Consider the following 8,365-nt stretch of genomic DNA (forward strand, 5'->3'; position numbering starts at 1 on the left):
TCGGTGCAGATGTCCGGCTCAGGGCCCGGTTCACCGATCTTGCCGATGAAGACATGGACTCTGCCAAAGGGGACCCGATACCCGTACTCAATTGAGCCGGCCTCGGGGCCCCAGCCTGCATCGTTGATGTAGAGCTTGGCGCAACGACTCTTGGTCATTCGGCCCACAGCGTATCCCTTGATCCCTTCGAAGCTTCCCTTCAAGAACTGCAAACCACCGTGTGCTGGCCCTACGGTGGGCGCCAACTATCGTGGAATTGTCACGGCAGATGTCCTAGTGAAAGGACTTAGTTGTGGAGCCATGGCGACGAGGTTAGCTTAAAGGGGTTAAACGGGACAAAGGACACGAGGAATTTATACTAGTTTGGCCCCTTGGAGTGAAGGTAAAGGCCTAATCCATTTTGAGGTGGTATTGCTAGGGTTTCGATTACCAGGGAGTGAATACGCTTTGCCTGGCTTTTGTCTATTGTTTCTTGCCCTAAGCCGCTATCGGGTCGTCCCCTTATATACATGGGTTGACGCCCTGCGGCCTACAGAGTCCCGGCCGGCTCATACAAATGTGTCCGGCTCTGTGACTTATCTTACATGCCTTACAATACAAGTTTACATATACATGGCGGTTTACACTTACGTGCCTTAAGCCGCCTTCGAGTTTGGGCCCTTTAACAAGCCTGTCTTATGAACCGCCATCTTCAATATACTCTTGGGCTTCATTTAGATGAACCGCCATTGGGATAACCCGGCCCCTCCTGGGCGGGTCATATCCCCAACACTTGCCTTTCTTTCTTACGGGATGCCTGCTCAAAAGAAATCGACGATGTCCCAGGTACACATTCTTCCTACGATTATCCAAATATATACTGTCGGTATAATCCAAACAGTGCATGCATGCGCGGTATCCCTTGTTTGTCTGTCCTGAAAGGTTACTGAGAGCAGGCCAATCATTGATGGTGACGAACAACAATGCCTTTAGGTCAAATTCTTCCTGTTTGTGCTTATCCCACTGATACGTCTCCAACATATCTATAATTTATGAAGTATTAATGCTATTATATTATCCATCTTAGATGTTTTATATGCATTTATATGCTATTTTATATGATTTTTGGGACTAACCTATTAACCTAGAGCCCAGTGCCAGTTCCTGTTTTTCCTTGTTTTTGAGTTTTACAGAAAAGGAATATCAAACGGGGTCCAATTGACGTGCCAATTTTTGACGATTTTTTACGGACCAAAAGAAGACCCCGAAGTAAAAGAGTTGGGCCAGGAGAGTCCCGGGGCGCCCACGAGGGTGGGGGCGCGCCCACCCCCCAGGCGCGTGGGCCTGCTTCGTGGACACCTCGGGCACCTCCTTGAGATGAGACCGACGCCAAAAATTCCTATAAATACAGAAACCGCGGAAAATTAACCTAGATCGGAAGTTCCGCCGCCGCAAGCCTCTGTAGCCACGAGAAATCAATCTAGGCCCTCTCTGGCACCCTGCCGGAGGGGGCCATCATCACCGGTGGACATGGAGGAGCATCCCAGAGAGGCCATCATTGCCATGAAGGCCAAGGACCAGAGGGAGAACCTTTCCCCATCTAGGGGGAGGCCATGGAGGAGGAAGCACAAGGGGGAGAACCTCTCCTCCTCTCTCTTGGTGTCGCCGGAGTGCCATCGGGAGGGGAATCATCGCCATGGTGATCTTCTTCATCAACAGCACCATCATCATCACCATCCTCATCTATTTTACGCGGTCCACTCTCCCGCACCCCGCTGTAATCCCTACTTGAACATGGTGCTTTATGCCACATATTATGATCCAATGATGTGTTGCCATCCTATGATGTTTTGAGTAGATATATTTTGTCTTTGGGTTGATTGATGATCTAGATTGGTATGAGTTGTATGTTTTACTTTGGTGCTGTCCTATGGTGCCCTCTGTGTCGCGCAAGCGTGAGGGATTCCCGCTGTAGGGTGTTGCAATATGTTCATGATTCGCTTATAGTGGGTTGGTGAGTGACTGAAACACAAACCCGAGTAAGGGGGTTGTTGCGTATGGGAGTAAAGAGGACTTGATGCTTTAATGCTATGGTTGGGTTTTACCTTAATGGTCTTTAGTAGTTGCGGAAGCTTGCTAGAGTTCCAATCATAAGTGCATATGATCCAAGTAGAGAAAGTATGTTAGCTTATGCCTCTCTCTCATATGAAACTGCAATAGTGATCACCGGTCTTGTTAACGGTTGCCTAGGACAATTCCACACACCGATCCACCATTATTCCACACTCGCTATTTATATTATTTAGTAATATATTCTAACTCTATGATAACAGTACCTACTTATATATTTTAGCTCTCCGATATCATACAAAGTTATCCTCTTCATACCCACAACGTAGTTTTATTTCTCGTTTCTAGTTGGAAGCAAACGTTTGGTGTACGTAGAATCGTATCAGTGGCAGATAGGGCTTGAGAGAATATTGATCTTACCATTAGCTCCTTGTGGGTTCGACACTCCATACTTATCACTTCCACCTTTGAAAATTGCTACGGTGATTCCCTGCACTTGGGGATTATCACCCACGCACATACACCTTTTCCATTCCACAGCTGTAAGAGTTCTTCAACTAATGGCCTTAGTTACACATCAATGTCGTTGCCGGGTTGCTTAGGGCCTTGGATGAGCACTGGCATCATAATGAACTTCCGCTTCATGCACAACCAAGGAGGAAGGTTATACATACATAGTCACAGGCCAGGTGCTATGGTTGCTTCTCTGCTCCCCAAAAGGATTAATGCCATCTGCGCTTAGACCAAACCATATGCTCCTTGCGTCACCTGCAAAGTCCTCCCTGTACTTTCTCTCGATTTTTGTCCACTACGACCCGTCAGCGGGTACTCTCATTTTCCCGTCTTTCTTACGGTCTTCTCTATGCCATCGCATCTCCTTGGCATGCTCTTTGTTTTGGAACAAACGTTTCAACCATGGTATTATAGGAGCATACCACATCACCTTTGCAGGAACCTTCTTCCTGGGGCGCTCGCCCTTGACATCACCAGGGTCATCGCGGCTGATCTTATAGTGCAATGCATCGCATACCGGGCACGCAGTCAAATCCTCGTACTCACCACGGTAAAGGATGCAGTCATTAGGGCATGCATGTATCTTCTGCACCTCTAACCCTAGAGGGCAGACAACCTTCTTTGCTTCGTACGTACTCTCGGGCAATTCATTGTCCTTTGGAAGCATCTTCTTTAACATTATCAGCAACTTTCCAAATCCCTTGTCAGATACACCATTCTCTGCCTTCCATTGCAGCAATTCCAGTGTGGTGCCAAGCTTTTTCTTGTCAGCTTTGCAATTCGGGTACAACAATTTCTTGTGATCCTCTAACATACGCTGCAACACTACAAAAAAATACACTTCCGTGATGATACATGTTTGTCATAGTAGGTCACGTTTTCTGTCATGCATGTACATCCATGGCGATTTTATGACAGAATCAAGATAGTCATACCTGTGCTGTCGTAGATGTGTTCCATGACATTACCAAAATTATCATCACGGAAGTGTCCACTTCCATGACGATAAATCACGCATCATAGAAGTGCTTTCGTCAAGGGTGACCGACACATGGCATCCACCGTAACGGGTCGCCGTTAAGCTATCGGGTTCCGGTTTGGATCCGATAACCCGTTAACAGCGCAAACCAATGGGGATTTTCCATGTGTAAAATTCTCATTGTCCGACAGATCCACGTGTCGGTCCGGCGTTCGGACAGTTGTCATCCAGCGAATGGACGGAACGCGCCTATGATACGTCGACACGTGTCTCGGCCCAACAGTGGCCCATTCAGGTTAAAAGGCTGGGCCTGTCAAAATAAGTGGGCCGGCCCATTAGCGGCCTACTTGAGTCAGGCCCATTAGCGGCCTACTTGAGTCAGGCCCATTTACAAGTACGGCCCATACAAGTTACACAGAATTGGCCCATCAAAGGCCCATTCTAGATTTGACAATTTCCAGCCCATCGTCAGTTTAAGCCCATTAACGACCCGCTACGTCTTTAGGCCCAATTGTGGCCCAAGCTTCTTTCAGCCTGTTAGCAGCCCATCGTCAGTTCCAGCCCGTTAACGGCCCGGAACGTCTTTCGGCCTTTTCTCGGCCCATTCTGTAGTTGGGCCAATTCTAGCCTGCTGTGACTTTAGGCCTGTCCTCGGCCCATTTGGTAAATGGGCCAACTCTTAGCCCATTTTGCTCTCGGCCTGTTAACGGCCCGCACAACAGTTGGGCCTTTGACTTTAGGTCCATTAGCGGCCCACGTTCCACAGGGCATCATTTCAGCCCAACACGACTTTCGGCCTGTTAAAAGCCTAGTTTGCAAATCGGGCCTCCTCTGGCCCATAACACTTTCGGCCTCTTACTGGCCCGTAAAGTAAAAGGGCCGAGACAAAATTGACATTTATTTTGGCCTGCTAGAGGCCCGCGGGCCATTTCCATTTATATGGCCCTATCAAGCTTTTGGTCTGTTAACAGCTTGCTAAGAGCCGTTGTTACGGTGGGCCACATCATTTGGGATCCACTTAATATTAGTTTGACCAGCCCAGTTAAGGCCTGCTTTGACTACACATGTTTGTTCGTTTGTATGGCGTCCAGGAAATGTTTGGGCGTGTTGGCCCCCGTTTCAACGATATAGCATATTCAAGAATTATCCTACTCTATACTATCGCCTCTAAAAACACACACTATACAATAAAAAGACTAAGGCATAGAAACATAGAATACTCCTACACTATACAATAAAGAATTACAACCGAATATACCCACTGGGTATTATAGTTCGGCACCAGTGATAATAAAGCATACACAAATAGCAAATTACATACACTGGACAAATAAAGCTCATATATCATGGACACGCATCAACATAACTTACCATTTGAACTATAATGTCTTCATAAAATAGGATTGGCCAGATTCAGATAGAACAAATTTCAGTCTGCAAAATCTCCAATTCCTTCGTGGTTACCTTAGTGTCTCGTTTCATTTTTTTGACTCCTGCATCTAATACCTGAATGTCCGGTCTCAACTTGTTGATTGTACGTTGAGAATCATGTACACATTGTCTTGCCACCTCTAGTTGATGCTCGAGAACATCAGCACATTCCAATTCCAATCCATAATCATTCGGTAATGGCCATGCCGCACTGCTCGCAGATCTTTGTGTTGATGTCACTTCATCCTGAAATGTTTCTGTAAGTACACATGACTAGGGCAAAAATATAGTTACAACAGTGAAGCGAGCAAGACAGACTATTTTGTACATGGAAAAACATGACTAAAAATAATGTTACACATCATGAAGCATAAGCAGGTGATATTTTTAAAAATTATAAAAATGGTAGTCTGTGCAGCCTGCATACAGAAATCTATCTTAGCTCACCAGAGGAGCATGATGTTGGGGCCAAATCCAAAACACAGACAAGTTACAAATTTAGACAACATGTTGCGTATAAGTAAGCAATCAGTTGGCCATTCTGTAGCTCAATTAAATTCTTAGGGAGCATAATGAACAGCAGAGGGATTCATACAAACCTACTACAGCAAGCAAAACTATGCAATCATTAGCCTAGTATAAACTAAATTGTGAGCCTCATGCAATAATAGGTTGTTAATAGACTTCAAAGCTTCAGGCACACTTTGCCAGAGTAATTAAATGGTAAGGCCTTTAATTATGTGAACTAATAGTTATACAAGTACCCAACATCAGGCATCATTGTTTGGGCATCTCATTAACTGAGGACAAATAAAACAATTGAAGAAAGCAAATTAACTATGCCTGAAACAAACAAGGAATTGAACTGTTGAGTTGGATACAGTGACTTACCTTAACTGGTTGAACAGGCTTAGCGCTGCTCCTACTTCTCTTGCAAGGCTCCTTCCTAACATCTTGTACTTGGAAATCCTCAATCTTTTCTTCATTGCACCCCCTCTGCAAGGTGACACAAACTAGTTACTCGTCTCCTTGGAAGATAAATATGCATACTTTCCAGTCTATGAAAGACACAAAAGGATGAGATTATAACAAAACAACACCACATAATGAAACATGCCACATCTCTTGCACTTGCACACAATGAAATGAGCATTTACTATGTGTGCACTATGTAAAAACTAGGCATACCTTCGAACTGGATCTCCAGGTACTCTTGGAGAGCCTACTTTAGTGTACAGCCAAACCTTTATGTCACCTGTGAGTTAGACAAGCCCCCAGTACAGCAACCCTTAGTGTTTAAATCGTTGACAAGCTCTGTTAGAGTGTTAGGTCGAGAACAACAAGTAATCAAAGCAAACAGTCCTGGTATGGCTGGCTGATGCAAACAAGCAATTAAACAGATGTGTGAGCAAATCTTACATACTCCCTCCTTCCATCTATATAGGGCCTAATCATTTTTAGAGCCTAACTTTGACCAAGTGTTATAGCAATAATATATGACATGCAAGTTACACAAAGCACACCGTCAAATTCGTATGTGAAAGGAGCTTCCAATGATATAATTTTCACATTATACGTCTCTGATACGTCTCCAACGTATCTATAATTTTTGATTATTCCATGCTATTATATATTATGTTTTGGATGTTTAATGGGCTTATTTATACAATTTTATATTATTTTTGGGACTAACCTATTAACCGGAGGCCCAACCCAAATTGCTGCTTTTTCGTCTATTTCAGAGTTTCGCAGAAAAAGAATATCAAACGGAGTCCAAACGGAATGAAACCTTCGGGAACGTGATTTTTGGAACAAACGTGATCCAGAGGACTTGGAGTCCACGTAAAGTAATCAACGAGGAGAGCACGAGGTAGGGGGCGCGCCTTCCCCCCCGGGGCGCGCCCTCCACCCTTGTGGGGCCCACGTTGCTCCACCGACGTACTTCTTCCTCCTATATATACCTACGTACCCCCAAACCATCAGGGGCATCCAAGAAAACCTAATTCCACCGCCGCAACCTTCTGTACCCGTGAGATCCCATCTTGGGGCCTTTTCCGGCGTCCTGCCGGAGGCGGCATTAATCACAGAGGGCTTCTACATCAACACCATAGCCTCTCCGATGATGTGTGAGTAGTTTACCTCAGACCTTCGGGTCCATAGTTATTAGCTAGATGGCTTCTTCTCTCTCTTTGGATCTCAATACAAAGTTCTCCTCGATTCTCTTGGAGATCTATTTGATGTAATCTTCTTTTGCGGTGTGTTTGTCGGGACCGATGAATTGTGGGTTTATGATCAAGATTACGTATGAACAATATTTGAATCTTCTCTGAATTCTTTTATGTATGATTGGTTATCTTTGCAAGTCTCTTCGAATTATCAGTTTGGTTTGGCCTACTAGATTGATCTTTCTTGCAATGGGAGAAGTGCTTAGCTTTGGGTTCAATCTTGCGGTGTCCTTTCCCAGTGACAGCAAGGGCACCAAGGCACGTATTGTATTGTTGCCATCGAGGATAACAAGATGGGGTTTATATCATACTGCATGAGTTTATCCCTCTACATCATGTCATCATACTTAAAGCATTACTCTGTTCTTTTGAACTTAATACTCTAGATGCATGCTGGATAGCCGTCGATGTGTGGAGTAATAGTAGCAGATGCAGGCAGGAGTCGGTCTACTTGTCACGGACGTGATGCCTATATACATGATCATACCTAGATATTCTCATAACTATGCTCAATTCTATCAATTGCTCGACAGTAATTCGTTCACCCACCGTAATACTTGTGCTCTTAAGAGATGCCACTAGTGAAACCTATGGCCCCCGGGTCTATTCTCTATCATATTAAACTTCCAACACTTAGCTATTTCTATTGCCTTTTATTTTACTTTGCATCTTTATTTCTCTTTACCATAAAAATACCAAAAATATTATCTTATCATATCTATCAGATCTCACTCTCGTAAGTGACCGTGAAGGGATTGACAACCCCTTTATCGCGTTGGTTGCGAGGTTCTTATTTGTTTGTGTAGGTGCGAGGGACTCGAGCGTAGCCTCCTACTGGATTGATACCTTGGTTCTAAAAAACTGAGGGAAATACTTACGCTACTTTGCTGCATCACCCTTTCCTCTTCAAGGGAAAACCAACGCAGTGCTCAAGAGGTAGCAAGAAGGATTTTTGGCGCCGTTGCCGGGGAGTCTACGCAAAAGTCAACATACCAAGTACCCATCACAAACTCTTATCCCTCGCATTACATTATTTGCCATTTGCCTCTCGTTTTCCTCTCCCCCACTGCACCCATGCCGTTTTATTCGCCCTCTCTTTTCCGTTTGCCTCTTTTTCGCCTTCTTTGTCGTTATGGCTAGTCCTTTATCTACTCCTCTGTCCCCCGAG

Source organism: Aegilops tauschii, chromosome 7 (genome assembly GCF_002575655.3).
Source record: "Aegilops tauschii subsp. strangulata cultivar AL8/78 chromosome 7, Aet v6.0, whole genome shotgun sequence".
Lineage (NCBI taxonomy): Eukaryota > Viridiplantae > Streptophyta > Magnoliopsida > Poales > Poaceae > Aegilops > Aegilops tauschii.